Here is a 17,512-nt window from a genome sequence, read left to right as displayed (position 1 = left end):
CCTCATAGAATATATAATAGAGTGTTTGCTTCTTAAAATTGTCATTTTGTGAGTAATGCCATTGTCCTGGTGCTCCAGGGCCTTCAAAAGTATGATAGGTTGTCAGGAAATTAGATGTGTAATTTTTGCCCCTAGAACGCTTAAAGGTGCTACTTGGATGTTGGGACTCTCTATGTGGTCAGGCTCCGGAAAAGTCTCACACATTGGGTATCGTTATAGTCAGGAGTAGCAGAATGTATTTTGGGCTGTAGTTTAAAGTATGCCTGTGTTGTGTGTGAGAAATAAGTTAATATATAACAATTTTGTGTGCGTTTTCCAAAGAACTGTGGGAAAAAATTACAACTTCAAAAAACTCACCATGCCTCTTACTCAATACTTTGGAATGTCTACTTTCCAAAAAGGGGTCATTTGGGGGGGGTATTTGTACTGTTCTGGCTTGTTAGGGCCTCAAGAAATGAGATAGGCCATCGGTACATCACGTGTGATCAGGTATCATCAATTTTCAATGATTGGTACCATAGCTTTTACACTCTATAGCTTTCACACAGACCAAATAATATAGACGGATTTGTGTTATTTTTACCAAAGAACTGCAGCAGTATAAATTTTGGTCAAAATTTATGAAGAAAAATTATTTGTAAAATTTTATAACAAACTAAGAAAAACACATTTTTTTTCTTTTATAGTACAAAAAACACTAAACCCAGTGATTACTAAATACCACCAAAAGAAAGCTCTAGTTGTGTGGGGAAAAAAAAGGATGAAATTTTATATTGCTAGTGTTGCATGACTGAGTTATTGTCAAAGTGTGAGAGCACTGAAAGCTGAAAATTGGCCTGGGTAGTAAGGGGGTATAAGTGCCCAGTAGGCAAGTGGTTAAAAGTTTATGTCGTCATAAAGCCCCTCTTGTTTTTAAAAGCCCCAGACATTCCTTATGATGACAAGATTAGATTGTCATGAGGTACAAGTAGATTGGGACCCCAGTTTAGTCCCTTGGACAAGTGGTTTTCAAAAAACAATTTCCAAACCCCTGCCTAGGGTACAGGCTCGCAACTTTAGATCATTTAGAAAATATGCCATTAATCAGTACGAGGGGAGTTCCAAGTCAAATGGGGAATATAATTTTTACAGATATAAAAAGGGATGTTAGTGTGGTGGTACTACACGCAGTAGTATGTGGCAAGTGTGTCCTATTACTGGTGGCACACATGTTGCAGGCCAGTGCATGGTGATGAAGTTTCTTGTGAACAAAGGCGTAAAACCCGTGGATATCTACAGAAGACTTCAAGCACAGTACAGTGACAAGACTCTCAGATGCAGTAAGACATTTGAATGGTATAAATGTTTCAAAGATGGCGGAAAGTCTGACAGTGGGGCAGGGTGAAGCCACCCTAAATCTTGTCCCTTTTATGAATATTGGTTCCACATTTGCTTTTTGCCAATCCTGTTGCTACCATTCCAGTCAGTAAGCTTCCCTTAAAAATAAGGAACAGGAATGGTATGATTAGAACATGGCAAAATTATTTGAGAACGTTTGAGGTGTAAGCCATCTGGTTCTGGTGATTTATTTACATTACTTTTCTCTAGTCTTTCTTGAGCACTATTTTTTTCCATTTGTAAAAATTTAGAACAATGTACATAAAACAGTTGCTTTCTCCCTATCACTTGTGACCAGCTTCCTTTGATCATCTTTAATGGGGCCAATTTGTTTTGACCTAGCCTTGCTTACTATTAACACAGTATATTTGAAAAAAAAAAAAAAATTAGGGAGTTTTGTTTAGTTTCTACAGCAATGTGTTTTTTGTAATTATTTTCACTGCCCTAATCATGCTCCTGCATTTCTTGTTTTTGGAATACTGTAGGTGACCCTTTGGTCTTAAATTTTTTAAAGACAGCATTTTCACAATATTAGGACTTTGTATCTTAGTATTTAGCCACCAGGTATAACTTTTGTTTTATGTTTGTTGTCTAGTGAAATGCACTTCACAAATGCTGTTTTTTTATTATATTCAAAAACATTCCCACTTTTCTTCGGCACAAAAATTTGATCTCATTTTGTAGCAGGCAGTATGGAGCACTGCCTGTAAGTAAGCTGGCTCTTGTGAACTTCCCTCATATCTCCGTATCTATAATTTACAGCAAAGGTAATTACTCTGCAATTGCAGCTACAAAAATCATTCCATATTTCCACATATGCAATCAGCTCTGTTGTTTGAAATTAGTAGGTCCAGTAAAGCATGTTTTTAAATTAGTTGCAGCTTCCGCCATTTGACTCATGAAACTGTCCTGCATTACGATCAAGACATGAAAAGCCTTGAGTGTGCAGTTCTTCCTGTCCAATCAATAGCAGAATAGTGGAACACCCCCATGATTATAATATTGCCCTACCTCCCCGCCATTTTTAACTGTGAAAGGAGATGTGTCTCCTCATCCTTGAGGTTAGGGGGCCTACAGAATATGCCTGCAATTTACCATGAGTTTCATCCCTTTGAGGTACTAGCCACAAAGATTCTACATCGTTACTAGTCCTGTTAGAAATTTCATCTCCTGTTGGCATACAGGCACACCGCTCCCCCTCTTTTACCTACCCTGTCCTTCCAAAACAGAGTGTACCCTTGGCTTGTAAAAAGCCAGTCATGTGTGCTAGCAAGCAAAGTTCCTGATGTTCCCCCAATGTCAAAATCCTCCTCAAAAGTTCTAGTTCTTCCATTTTAAGAAGCACACTTCAAGCATATGTGTACATACCTTTTAACTGTGTATAAGTATATATTATTTCATCCTGGCTCGCTCTTGGGTTACAATTAGATTTAGCAAGCCTACTAGCATGAGTCTTGGATACTTTAGATCCTCTATCATCAGGTTTGAGACCCCCTCCTCCCTTCCAATTCTGCCCACATCTGCTAACTGAGTCAATTCGAAATCTCTCCCATTCCACCCCACTCCCGGTGAGTCAATCAGAAATTCTGCATCACATTAAAGTGTGCTTGAAAAAAATGTGAGGCCTCAAATAAAGAAGAACCACAATTAGAGCTTTCAACAGAATAATAGTCTAAAGCACACTAGAAAACCCACCTAGAAATGGCTCAAAAGAAAGAAATGTAGGGTTACTGACTGGCCAAAGCCCAAATTTCAATCCTCCTGAAAGGTCGCATTGGAATTTAAAAACAAATGAATGACTCTACAGGTGAAACTCGAAAAATTAGAATATCGTGCAAAAGTTAATTTATTTCAGAAATGCAACTTAAAAGGTGAAACTAATATATGAGATAGACTCGTTACATGCAAAGCAAGATAGTTCAAGATGTGATTTGTCATAATTGTGATGATTATGGCTTACAGCTCATGAAAACCCCAAATCCACAATCTCAGAAAATTTGAATATTACATGCAATCAATAAAACAAGGATTGTACATGGAACAATATCGGGCCTCTGAAAAGTATAAGCATGCATATGTACTCAGTACTTGGTTTGGGCCCCTTTTGCAGCAATTACTGCCTCAATGCGGCGTGGCATGGAAGCCATCAGCCTGTGGCACTGCTGAGGTGTTATGGAAGACCAGGATGCTTCAATAGCGGCCTTCAGCTCTTCTGCATTGTTCCGTCTCATGTCTCTCATCTTTCTCTTGGCAATGCCCATAGATTCTCTATGGGGCTCAGGTCAGGCGAGTTTGCTGGCCAATCAAGCACAGTAATCCCACGGTCATTGAACCAGGTTTTGGTGCTTTTGGCAGTGTGGGCAGGTGCCAAGTCCTGCTGGAAAATGAAGTCAGCATCCACATAAAGCTAGTCTGCAGAAGGAAGCATGAAGTGCTCCAAAATCTCCTGGTAGACAGTGGACCAACACTAGCAGATGACATCAATCACAGTAATCCCACTGTCATTGAGCCAGGTTTTGGTGCTTCCAGTCCTGCTGGAAAATGAAGTCAGCATCCCCATAAAGCTAGTCTGCGGAAGGAAGCATGAAGTGCTCCAAAATCTCCTGGTAGACGGCTGCGTTGACCCTGGCCTTAATGAAACACAGTGAACCAACACCCGCAGATGACATGGCTCCCCAAATCAACACAGACTGTGTAAACTTCACACTGGACTTCAAGCATCTTGCAGTGTGTGCCTCTCCATTCTTCCTCCATACTCTGGGTCCTTGGTTTCCAAATGAGATGCAAAAGTTGCTCTCATGAGAAAAGAAGACTTTGGACCACTGAGCAACAGACCAGGTCTGTTTTTCTTTAGCTCAGGTAAGACGCTTCTGATGTTGTTTGTTGTTCAGGAGCGGCTTGACAAGAGGAATACGACATTTGAAGCCCATGTCCAGGATCCGTCTGTGTGTGGTGGCTCTTGATGCACTGAATCAGTCCACTCCTTGTGAAAGTTCCCAACACTTTTGAATGGCCTTTTCCTGACAATCCTCTCGAGGCTGCAGTCAACCCTGCTGCTTGTGCACCTTTTTCGTCCACACTTTTCCCTTCCACATAACTTTCTATTAATGTGCTTTGATACAGCACTTTGGGAACATCCAATTTCTTTTGCAATTACCTTTTGAGGCTTTCCCTCCTTATGGAGGGTGTCAATGATGGTTTTCTGCACAACTGTCGGGTCAGCAGTCTTTCCCATGATTGTGATTCCTACTGAACCAGACTGAGAGACCATTTAAAGGCTCAGGAACCCTTTGCAGGTGTTATGGCTTAATAAGCTGATTAGAGTGGGACACTTTGAGCCGAGAATATTGCACCTTTTCACAATATTCTAATTTTCTGAGATTGTGGATTTGGGGTTTTCATGAGCTGTAAGCCATACTCATCACAATTATGACAAATCACGGCTTGAACTATCTTGCATTGCATGTAATGAGTCTCATATATTAGTTTCACCTTTTAAGTTTTATTACTGAAATAAATGAACTTTTGCACGATATTCTAATTTTTTGAGTTTCATATGTATATATATATATATATATATACACATATATACATACACACACACACACACACACATATATATACATGTACACAGTTGTGTTCAAAATAATAGCAGTCAGACATCACTAACCTGATCAATCACTGTTTTTGGTAGAAATGATATTTCTACATCGCAAATAATTTACTAGCATGTGTAGAGTAATAGCAATCCAACAGACCCAACAGTCATGACATGCATGCTGCTGATTCTGTGTAATTGAATCACTACACCGTGTTCCAAATTATTATGCAAATTCTATTTAAGTGTCACAAAGATTAAATATTTTGTTTTTCAGTTTAACTCATGGATGGCATTGTGTCTCAGGGCTCTTTTGATCACTGAAAACAATCTCGGACACCTGTGATAATTAGATTGGCCGGTGAGCCCAATTTAAGGAAAAACTACTAAAGGAGGGTGTTCCACATTATTAAGCAGAGCACCATTTTCAAGCAATATGGGGAAGAAAAAGGATCTCTCTGCTGCCGAAAAGAGTGAAATAGTTCAATGCCTTGGATGAGGTATGAAAACATTAGATATTTCACAAAAACTTAAGCGTGATCATCGCACTATTAAGAGATTTGTGGCTGATTCAGAGCACAGACGGGTTAGTGCAGATAAAGGCACATTGAGGAAGATTTCTGCCAGATCCATGCATCGGATCAAGAGAGCAGCTGCTAAAATACCATTACATAGCAGCAAACAGATATTTGAAGCTGCTGGTGCCTCTGGAGTCCCACGGACATCAAGGTGTAGAGTCCTCCAGAGTCTTTATACTGTGCATAAACCTTCTATTCGACCACCACTAACCAATGCTCACAAGCAGAAACGGCTGCAATTGGCAGAAAAATACATGAAGACTAATTTTCAAAAAGTCCTGTTCACTGATGAGTACCGTGCAACCCTGGATGGTCCAGATGGATGGAGTAGTGGATGGTTGGTGGACGGCCACCCTGTTCCAACAAGGCTGCGACATCAGCAAGGCGGTGGTGGAGCCATGTTTTGGGCCGAAATCATTGGAACAGAGCTGGTCAGCCCCTTTAGGGTCTCCGAAGGTGTAAACATGACCTCTGCAAAGTATGTGGAGTTTATGACTGACCACTTTCTTCCCTAGTACAGAAGGAAGAACTATGCTTTCCGTAATAAAATCATCTTCATGCATGACAATGCACCATCTCATGCTGCAAAGAATACCTCTGCATCAATGGCTGCTATGGGGATAAAAGGAGAGAAAGTCATGGTGTGGCCTCCATCCTCCCCTGACCTCAATCCTATTGAGAACCTTTGGAGCATCCTCAAGCAAAAGATCTATGAGGGTGGGAGGCAGTTTACATCCAAACAGCAGCTCTGGGAGGCTATTCTGACATCTTGCAAACAAATTCAAGCAGAAACTGTCCAAAAACTCACAAGTTCAATGGATGCAAGACTTGTGAAGCTGCTATCAAATAAGGGGTCCTAAGTTACAATGTAACGTGACCTGTTCAAATGTTTAAAAAGTTAAAATGTTGTTAAAAGTTTGATTGAAATAGCTTTTGATTTCAGTAAATATGCTGCAAATACAACAAATGACAATTTTCAGTTCTTTACAACCTATAAAGTGTTTTGAAACTTACTGTGTGTAATAATTTGGAACAGCGCATTGGAAGTGTTTTATGTTTTAAAAAAATCCTATTATCATTAGGAGGTTTGTTCAATAAAATGTGAATTGTACTCTTAATAGTTGATAATATGAGAATTATGCTGACTGTTATTTACATCAATTATTTAGGTAAATGAGAAAAATATAATTTGCATAATAATTTGGAACATGGTGTAATTGAAAGGGGCATGTTCAAAATAATAGCAGTGTGGAGTTCTATTAGTGAGGTCATTCATTCTTTGAAAAACAGGTGGCAATTATTGCCCTTATTTAAGGAAGGAAGGCAGCAAATGTTGTACATGCTGGTTACAGTGCATTTCTCTCTGAAATTCTGAGGAAAATGGGTCATTTCAGACATTGTTCAGAAGAACAGCGTACCTTGATTAAAAAGTTGATTGGGGAGGGGAAAACTTATAAGGAAGTGCAGAAAATGATAGGCTGCTGCTCAGCTAAAATGATCGCAATTGCATTAAAATGGCAAACAAAACTTGAAAGACGTGGAAGAAAGCGAAAAACTACCATTTGAATGGATAGAAGAATAGCCAAAATGGCAAGGACAAGCCAACAATCAGCTCCAGGAAGATCAAAGAAGGTCTAGTTACCTGTGAGTACTGTTACAATTAGAAAACACCTATGTGAAGCCAAGCTATCTGCAAGAAGCCCCCCGCAAAGTCCCGCTGTTGAAAAAAAAGACATGCTGAAGAGGTTACAATTTGCCAAAGAGCACATTGACTGGCCTAAAGAGAAATGGTGCAACAGTTTGTGGACTGATGAAAGTAAGATTGTTCTTTTTGGGTCTAGTGGCCGGAGACAGTTTGTCAGACGACCCCCAAACACTGAATTCAAGCCACAGTACACTGTGAAGACATATACATATATAAACACACACACACACACACACACATACACAGTTAGGTCCATATATATTTGAACACAAGCACAATTTTAGTTTTTTTCAGGCATTGACCAAAACATATTCAAGCTCTAGTTATAGAACAGATATGGGCTGAAAGTGCACACTCTCAGGTTTAATTTGAGGGTATGTACATCCAAACTGGAGGAAGGGTTTAGGAATTACAGCTCTTAAGATTAGCCACCCCCCTTTTTTCAAGGGACCAAAAGTAATTGAACAATTGAATCAAAAGCTGTTTCATGGCCAGGTGTGGGCTACTCCTTTGTTATTTCTTCATCAATTAACCTGCCTAGCGGTAATCCAGAGCGTAGCTCCGGGTTAACTTTCAGTATCAGAAGTGGTAACCCTGAGCTACACTCGGGATTACACTGCAGCACTTCTCCAGCGATCCCTCGAGCACTTACCTTGTCCTGCGGTCCCGTGATGTCCCCCCTGCAGCGTCCCCGGCCATGTCCTCCGACCGATGCCGGCATCTGTCTTCCGGGTTCCTTTCCCTGCAAGCGTCGATACATACGGGGGGCGGAACCGGCGGGAATTTCAAAAATGTAAAAATTTGACATTCACTCAATACACTAAAATCTGATAGTATTACATTACCGTATCAAATCATTTTGCATACATTTTGTCCCTAGTGCTTTGTCCTGTGCCCTGCCTGCATTTTTACCGTTCTTTCTGCCTGGAAACTGAGAAACATCCATGGCGTCCAAAAAGCATTCCTTTAGGTCAAAAGCGGTTTTAGACCAGCTAGAGAACAGCGATCGTAAATTAGAACCACTTGCAGAATTGAGTGATAGTGATTTGTGGGGAAATTCGTCATCAGACACTGAAAACGATTTTGCGACTGAGCTCAGTGATGTGCGAACTTGGCGCTCTATTTCAAATTTAAGTGTTTTTGGTTTGATTACATTACTGAATTAAATTTATTACTATTATATTACTATTTTTTATGATTATTTATTATATTAGAATTTATGATTTCATGTTTCAAATTTTATCATACACGGGATGTTTACTAGACTCTTATGCGAACAGATTTCAGTGAGTTATTCTTAAGAATTACGGGCCTACAATAAAAAAACATATTTCCATTGAAAACAATGTACCGCTTTGAGCACAGAAATACTAACATAATCATACCGCTAGGGAGGTTAAGCAGGTAAAAGGTCTGGAGTTGATTCTAAGTGTGGTATTTGCATTTAGAATCTATTGCTGTGAACCTACATCATGCGGTCAAAGGAGCTGTCCATGCAAGTGAAACAAGCTATTGTGAGGCTTCAAACGCTAAACAAATCTATCAGAGCGATAACAGCAACATTAGGAGTGGCCAAATCAACAGTTTGGTATATTCTGAGGAAAGAACACACTGGTGAGCTCAGCATGGACGTCCACGGAAGACAACAGTGGTGGATGATCGCAGGATCCTCTCTATGGTAAAGAAAAATCCATTCGGAACATCCAGACTAATGAAGGACACTCTCCAGGAGGTGGGCGTATCATTGTCCAAGTCTACAATCAAGAGAAGACATCACAAGAGCGCATACAGATGGTTTACTATAAGGTGCAAACCACTTTTAAGTATGAAGAATAGAAAAGCCAGATTAGACTTTGCAAAAAAACATCTAAAAAAGCCAGACCAGTTCTGGAAAAAGCATTCTTTGGACGAAAGAAATGAAGATTAATCTGTACCAGAATGATGGGAAGAAAAAAGTGTGAAGAAGGCTTGGAACAGCTCATGATCCAAAGCACACGTCATCTGTAAAACATGGTAAAGGCAGTGTGACGGCCTGGGCATGCATAGCTTCCAGTGGCACTGGGTCATTGGTGTTTATTGATGATGTGACAGAAGAAGATGGATGGATTCTGCAGTGTTTGGACGGCGCTTCACAGTACAGATGGACAATGATCCAAAACACACTACAAAAGCAACACAGGAGCTTTTGAAGGAAAATAAGTGGACTATTCTGCAATGGCTGAGTCAATCACCTGATCTCAACCCAATTGAGTATGCATGTCACTTGCTGAAGACAAAGCTAAAGGCAGAAAAACCCACAAACACTGGATCAACATCCTAAAACTGTAAAAGCGTTGCATCGCTATTATGTACTTAACAGAAGTACAAGGATAGACTATGCTGCCTAAATTCCAGCTCAATATATATATTATGGACATGCTCAGGAATGCACTTTTTTAAAGGGGGTTTCATACAACCAATATATTGATGACCACACAGGCATTAGAGAGCATATACTATATGAGTACAGTTGCAGGAGATAAATTCAAGGAGATCAATTTTATATTTCTTTCCTGTGGTTTTAAAAACAGACAAATATCTCCTTTTATTTATTCTACTCATAAGACAACCCCCCACATCGTCCACAGGAAAAAAAAAAAAAAAAAAACTTTTCTTTGCAAAAGAGATATTCCTCCTGGGAAGATTAAGTACCATTAGCCACCTTATCTCCTACACTCGGAGCCTTCCTATACACTAAAGGCACATGTGGACCCAAAACTTTATCCACAAGTAGTAAATACCAGTATGTACAAAAAAAATACTCTCCACTTCTTAATAGTGAGCATGAAATCCTATTATAAAACTTCACTGGTGTCTATATACACCCTCCTCAATTGGTTCATCTCTCAGATATTTATCCCTAAATATAGCTGCTACATTATATATGGTCTTGTCAACATAATGCACAGTGTAACCTCTCTTAAAAACCTGTGTCTCAGTGTTTGTGCTTATTGATGAAAAATTCACTATTCCTGATACAATTTCTCCTCAGCATCTGACCTCTTGGTATACTACACAACCACTGAGGGCAATGGCCATGTATCGCCAAATAAATATTTGTATCCGTAAAAAAAGCTTTAAAAAAAACAAAATACACTGTAGTATTTCATTTATCTGCCATCCTAAAAATAGTAAGATCCAAGAAATTCACAGATTTGGGATGAAAATGGCAATCCAGCTTAATGTTATTAGAATTGTTTTTAAGTTCTCCCATAAATTCATGTAAGGACTCCTCAGTACCTTTCCAAACTAGGAAGAAGTCATCAAATTTTCTACTGAATAGTAGTTGATGCTTATTTCAAATAAACACAAATGTATCCTCCTATTCTGCAATGAAGAGGTTCACCAAGGTGGGTGAAGGGACCCCCTCCAAGAGGGAGACTAAATAGATCTATACCCTTGGTACATAAGGTCCAGCATGTTTTATCATTGAACTTTATATATATATATATATGTGCCATATGTCGGGATTGTTTATAGTTTGTTTGTAAGTTACCGTATTTTCCGCTCCATAAAACGCACCTAGGTTTTCGAGGAGGAAAACCAGAAAAAAAATATTCTGAACCAATGGACTTCAGACATACTACAGGAGATGACCAGAGACTGCAGACATACTACAGGAGATGACCAGAGACTGCAGACATACTACAGTAGATGACCAGAGACTGCAGACATACTACAGGAGATGACCTGGGACTGCAGACATACTACAGGAGATGACCAGAGACTGCAGACATACTACAGGAGATGACCAGAGACTGTAGACATAGCACAGTAGATGACCAGAGACTGCAGACATAGCACAGTAGATGACAAGAGACTGCAAACCTTTGGGGAGAGGATACTTGAATTTGAAAGGTACCCGCTGCCACTTCTGCTGCGATCGCCTAGGCGATCAGAAGCAGAAGCTGTCCTCCCTCCCTGCCCAGTTTTTTGAGACAAGACGACTACAGGGCCATTCACAAAGCACAGTGCTTCTCACGCATGCGCAGTCGGCACCCGGCTGTGAAGCCGCAAGCTGTCACAGTCAGGTGCCCACAAAAAAGATGCCAGGGAGAGAAGACGGCCGGTGAAACCAGCTGTGGTGAGGACACCGCTGGACTAAGGAACAGGTGACTGTATTTTAAAAGTAAGCAGCTAGTTTTTGTAGCTGCTTTTTTATCAGCTGGAACTCTGCTTTAAGGGGCAGCTACTTTTGGCCCTGCCTGGCGCTGCTGCACTGCTGACTTGGACTCCTCCTCTCTTCTGCCACAGCGACCGGCCCGGTATTCTAACAGGGCAGCGGCGACGGGGGGATGGGGCCGGGTGGGGGGAGGCCTGGTCAATATTCGCTCCATAAGATGCACAGGCATTTTCCCCATTTTTTTCGGAGCAAAAAATACGGTAATTTTCTTTATTAGTTACGCTGACTACCGCCCATATTCAGTTTTACCCACTGCCTCGATTGAACAGACTGTGGTAATGAGAGTGTTGATCGTTATTAAGAGAAGTAAATTTAAGCCACAGTGTTGAGAAAGTCTAATATGACAAGACAAATGTCGGGGCATGGCTTTAAGGCAAAACGTAAGTCACATCAGGCAGGTCCTGGCTGAGTGTCTCTCAATGGGAGGTTTTTTTTAATGAAAGCATTGGTTTTATCAGTGGAAGAATTGGAAGCATTGTTTTGGAAATTTACAGTACGTAGAGGGGACACTTTGAATATATTTTGGATTCACATTTGGACACTTTTATGACAAATGTGTTGGTGCACATATAGATCCCATGTAAGGTTTTCTGTGCAGCAGTGAGATTATTGTTTAGGTTTCTTTTTCTAATATATTTTTGTTAATTTCATTTTGGATATCTTCAGATAGCACAGAGTCGGGGATAATTAGATGAAAAAAAAATAGATGCAAAAACATCTGTTGGAGTTGCTGGTCCCTTAAAGTGGTACTTTAGTCAGAAATTTAAATCCTGCTAGATCATTTTAGGCTGGCCCCTTCTGCAAGCATAGCTATGTAAATCAAGAGCCTATACTGTATAAAATCCAGTAACGCAGTGCCTCATACTGCTCTGCACATTGCTCAGTTGCTCTCTATTTTTAGGTACTGTGCCAAAAATGTAGAGGCCAATCTACCAATAGCCTAAAGATTTACTGCTGCTCCGGGCTTCAGCAAAATTCTAGCCTCCAACAAGAAGAAACAGGAACAATGCTGAAGGCAATTTACAGCACACACGAATATTGGTAGCACAATTATTGTGAAATGTATGTTCCTTGCTAAAGAACATTATTTTTTATCAAGTGGTTATGTGTAAAGTTCGGCTTTAACTTTAAGGGGACTATTTGCTTTGTACACAACCTGAAAGGGATGCATAGCCAAACAGAGTCATAATAATTGGCCATTTTAACTACTCTTTATTACTTGTTTGTTAAACTTTTTATGTATGAATTTATTTTAATGGCACGCTGAAAAGCGCCAAAAAGCTTAAAATGTAGGATCCTACTGTGGGGTAGTTTTACAAGACAGCTGATTGCCAACCAGTGGTGATGTATACCTCACAATATTCTGAGATGGAAAAGGAGGACACCTTTTGAAAAACGTAGGAAGGTAAATGACACACCCCTTGCCAGGGTCCCCAGTTATGTGGTCCATAAAGAATAAGCAAAAAATGACTGCCTAAACACAGCAGTGCTTTTTCATCACTGTCTTTTATTCTGGTTTAAAAAGACAGTATTAAAAAAAACAATAGTATGATGAAAAAAAGACTGTATAAAAGGTTTAGTGTAGTTTAACACTTTATATAGTTAAGTATTGCATATGGTTGGGAAGTATGAAGACACTCACCTTGATTGAATCTACAACATAAATTATAGCAGTTAATATTACAGTATATCTAAAAACTTTTTGATGTTTTGGATGGAGTTGGGAACTATTAGAAGTTCTGCCTGTTTTGTTCTAATTTCCAGTGTCCTGTTGGGGAAATTCCCCTTTACTTCCTGTTCCACAGGGACAACAGAAAGTGAAAAATCTCTCAAAAGTGAGGGAAAATACTGTTCCTCCATATTTTAAGTTTGGGGTAACACAGTGTTACAGTATATGACCATAGAGACGTAAATACACATCAGCAAAAGTATTGGTAAACAAAGTACAGAAGGAGATCACAAGCTGTGTTTTACATTCACATTTAAAAATAAAGTAGCTAAGAATTTTACATATTTATTTCCAGAGGCTTATCACAATACTATTTCCTATGTATACGAGACATGGGAAAGATGGGAAGAATCCCAGAGCTGTTACAGATCAAGGGTCCAGAAGAACTTTATAACACAGTGGTGAAAATAATTATTTGATCACCTGCAGATTTTATAAAAAATGAATGGTCTAATTTTTATCATAGGTGTATTTTAACTGATAGAGACAGAGGCCCTGATTTACTATTGTGCCTGGGCGCATATCTGTGGGCGAACGTCTCAATTTTTACGAATGACCGTCTACTTTTACCCCGCAACGAGATTTACTATTCAGCAGCGTCCATAAGTAGACGCCCAACTGAATTTACTAACGAGACACACACCAGGAATCAGACTCACAAGCAGACTTGGTAAGAGGTATGTCTAACACCATAAAAAAATCACTGCAGAGACATGTTCACTTTGAAATTTGCTTTGCCAAATATCAGGACTTCACTTTAAACAATATCTGCCATTTCAAAAAAAATTAAGAATGTGTTAAAAATAGTTTTTTTTAAAGCAAATCAACAGTAAAAAACTAGACGCCCGTGCAGTGTCTTTGGCCGATATAAATGCGCATGTGCAGAACACATTTTAGATGTCCTCTGTGGGCGTTTGCTTTTTAGCCACTGCTCAATAGTAAATCTCAGTGTGGATTCCTCTGACAGCCGGCACTCGGTTGCGTCTACTGTGTTTAACAGCCAGCACTAGGCATATCTTTATGTATTCTAATTTGATTTCCTTTGTTCTATTGATTCTATTTTTGTTTCTTATCCTTTATAATTATTTCTGTAATGATTTTACTTATTTCAAAGGTCTAGATAATATTTATTTTGACAGCTGAATGTAAAAATAAAGGTCCGCAATGAAAAAAAAAAAACTGCGTGGGTCCCCCCTCTCATCCATACCAAGCCCTTCAGGTCTGGTATGGATATTAAGGGGGAACTCCACGCCGAAATTTAAAAACAAAGAACAGCGTGGGGACCCCCTCAATATCCATACCAGACCCTTATCCAAGCATGCAGCCCGGCAGGTAATGAAAGGGGGGGGGGGACGGACGAGCGAGCGCCCCCTCCTGAACCATACCAGGCCACATGCCCTCAACATGGGTGGGGTGCTTTGGGGTAGGGGCGGCTCCCCTTCCCCAAAGCACCTTGTCCCCATGTTGATGGGGACAAGGGCCTTTTCCCCACAACCCTTGCCGGTGGTTGTGGGGGTCTGCGGGCGGGGGGCTTATCAGAATCTGGAAGCCCCCTTTAACAAGGGGGCCCCCGGATCCCGCCCCCCCCCCCCCCTACGTGAATGAGTCTGTGGTACATCGTCCCACGACTCATTCACAAAAAAACAAAGTGTGGTGTAAAAAAAACACACTACAGGGTCTTTGATAAGTCCTTTATTAAAACAATGTCCCCCGAAGTAGATCCAACGTCAATCACGACGGTGGCGGCGGCGAACCGAAAAAAGAAAAATGTTCCGGTCCCGTCGGAGGCTTCCAGCCTTCTGAAAAAATGTCTCGCTGACAATCCTTAAATAGGTTAGGGGCGGGGCCAGCCTGGGACATCATCCGAATGACCCCGCCCCATGTCACATGCTTGCTGTCCCCGCCGCTTACCTATATAAGAACTCTCAGACTGTCTCCTGTATACAGCTAGTTAGCCTCAGTGGAGAGACAGGGTGACAGCTCTTAAATAGGTAAGGGGCGGGGCCAGCAGGGGACATCATCCGAGAAACCCCGCCCCATGTGACATCAATAATGTTACATGGGGCGGGGTTTCCTGGATGATGTCGCCAGCTGGCCCCGCCCCAACCTATTTAAGAGCTGTCAGCGAGACTTTTTTTCAGAATGCTGGAAGCCTCCGACGGGACCGGAACTTTTTTTTTCTTTTTTCGGATCGCCGCTGCCGTGATTGACGTTGGATCTACTTTGGGGGACATTGTTTTAATAAAGGACTTGTCAAAGACCCTGTACTGTGTTTTTTTTACACCACACTTTGTTTTTTTTTCTGATTGAGTAGCGGGACCATGTACCGCAGACTCATTCACATAGGGGGGGCGGGATCTTGGGGCCCCCTTGTGAAAGGGGGCTTCCAGATTCTGATAAGCCCCCCACCCGCAGACTCCCACAACCACCGGCCAGGGTTGTGGGGAAGAGGCCCTTGTCCCTATCAACATGGGTGCTTTGGGGGGGAACTTTGGGGGGGAGCCCCCCCTGCCCCAAAGCACCCCCCCATGTGGCCTGGAATGGTTCAGCAGGGGGGGAGCTGCTCGCTCGCCCCCCCCCCTTTCCTGACCTGCCGGGCTGCATGCTCGGATGAGGGTCTGGTATGGATATTGGGGGGTACTCCACGCTGTTTTTTTTTTTAAATTTTCGGCATGGAGTTACCCCTTAACATCCATACCAGACCCGAAGGGCTTGGTATGGATGGGAGGGGGGACCCCACGCTGTTTTTTTAAATTATTTATTTAATTCACAGAAATAATTTAAAATTCAGCTGTCAGTGGGAAACCCCGATGACAGCTGAAACATTCCTTCTGTCCCTGCAGAGAGCTCCGCTAGTATATTTGACATTAAAAAGTATAGAGACTGCAACATTGTATCTATTTGTATCCATTTCGGATATAGATGTTTTTATTCGGATACATATAGATACAATGTTGCAACCTTTATACTTTTTAATGTCAAATATAATTGGCAGCTCTCTGCAGGGACAGAATTACTTCGCTATTATATTTGCTGGCCGTAGACGGGGCGAAAATCGGACAATTGTTTTTACCGTTGGTGGTAACATCGGCCCATTAAACAACTGATTTTTTTTTTTTTTTAAAAAGTCCAGTTTTCGCCCCATCTATGGCCTGCATTTTTCTTCCTTTTTTCCTTTTTCATTTTCTTCTTTTTCTTGCACGTCATGGCTCATGCGCAGATTTTTTATATCTAAAAAGATCAACCAATTTGCCGATCATTGCCGCTAAAATCGGCCGATTTTTATACAAATTTACCCATTAAAAAAAGTGGCAAAATCCCCAAAAATGGCTGACCAATTAACCCACAAACGACCCGAAAATCAGCCGATTTTAGACCCATCTAAAGCAGGCCATAGATGGGTCTAAAATCAGCCGATTTTTCTGCCGAAAAAAAACGATTTTCGGGCCGTTAGTGGGTTAACTGGTCGGCTGTTCTTCGGGATTTTGGCACTTTTTTTATCTGTAAATTTGGAAAAAAAATATGCCAAAATCCCAAAAAATGGCCGACCCATTATCCCACTAACGGAAGAGGCCCTTGTCCCCATTAACATGGGGACAAGGTGCTTTGGAGGGGGCCCCCCCTGCCCCAAAGCACCCCCCCATGTTGAGAGCATGTGGCCTGGTATGGTTCAGGAGGGGGGGGCGCTCGCTCGTCCCCCCCCCTTTCCTGACCTGCCGGGCTGCATGCTCGGATAAGGGTCTGGTATGGATTTTGGGGGGATCCCCAAGCTGTTTATTTAATTTTGGCGTGGAGTTACCCCTTAATATCCATACCAGACCCGAAGGGCTTGGTGTGGATGGGAGGACCCCATGCCGTTTTGTATTTATTATGGTGCTGGTTTTTAAATGTAATTTTCCCTTTTTTTTTTCTTCACTATAGCTCAGAAATTCACCTGTCAATTCCCCCCAGCTAAAAGAGAAAGTTTTCTTGGAATTTATATCCTTAAAAGGAAACAATGTTTACTTTTGAGTTTATTAAAAGATACAAAGTTTTCTGTAACTTCGGGGAAAGTGACTTCTAAGCTTGTGAACTATAGTGAAGAAAAAAAAAGGCTGGCATTTGCATTTGAAAATCAGCACCGACATACACTTTGTATTGCGAAAAAATTATTAACAATTGTGTAAACGGAGGCATTTTCAATGGATTTTCACTCGTAAACCGAAAATTACGTTAACCGAGGCACTGGTAAACCGAGGTACGCCTGTATTAGTATTGCAATCCTTTGTATTGGGATACATAAAACCAACATACATCTGAATTG

The sequence above is a fragment of the Staurois parvus genome, unplaced genomic scaffold, assembly GCF_062004578.1.
Source record: "Staurois parvus isolate SC_StPar_1 unplaced genomic scaffold, SC_StPar_1.0 ptg000659l, whole genome shotgun sequence".
Lineage (NCBI taxonomy): Eukaryota > Metazoa > Chordata > Amphibia > Anura > Ranidae > Staurois > Staurois parvus.
This window is presented reverse-complemented; position numbering follows the sequence as displayed.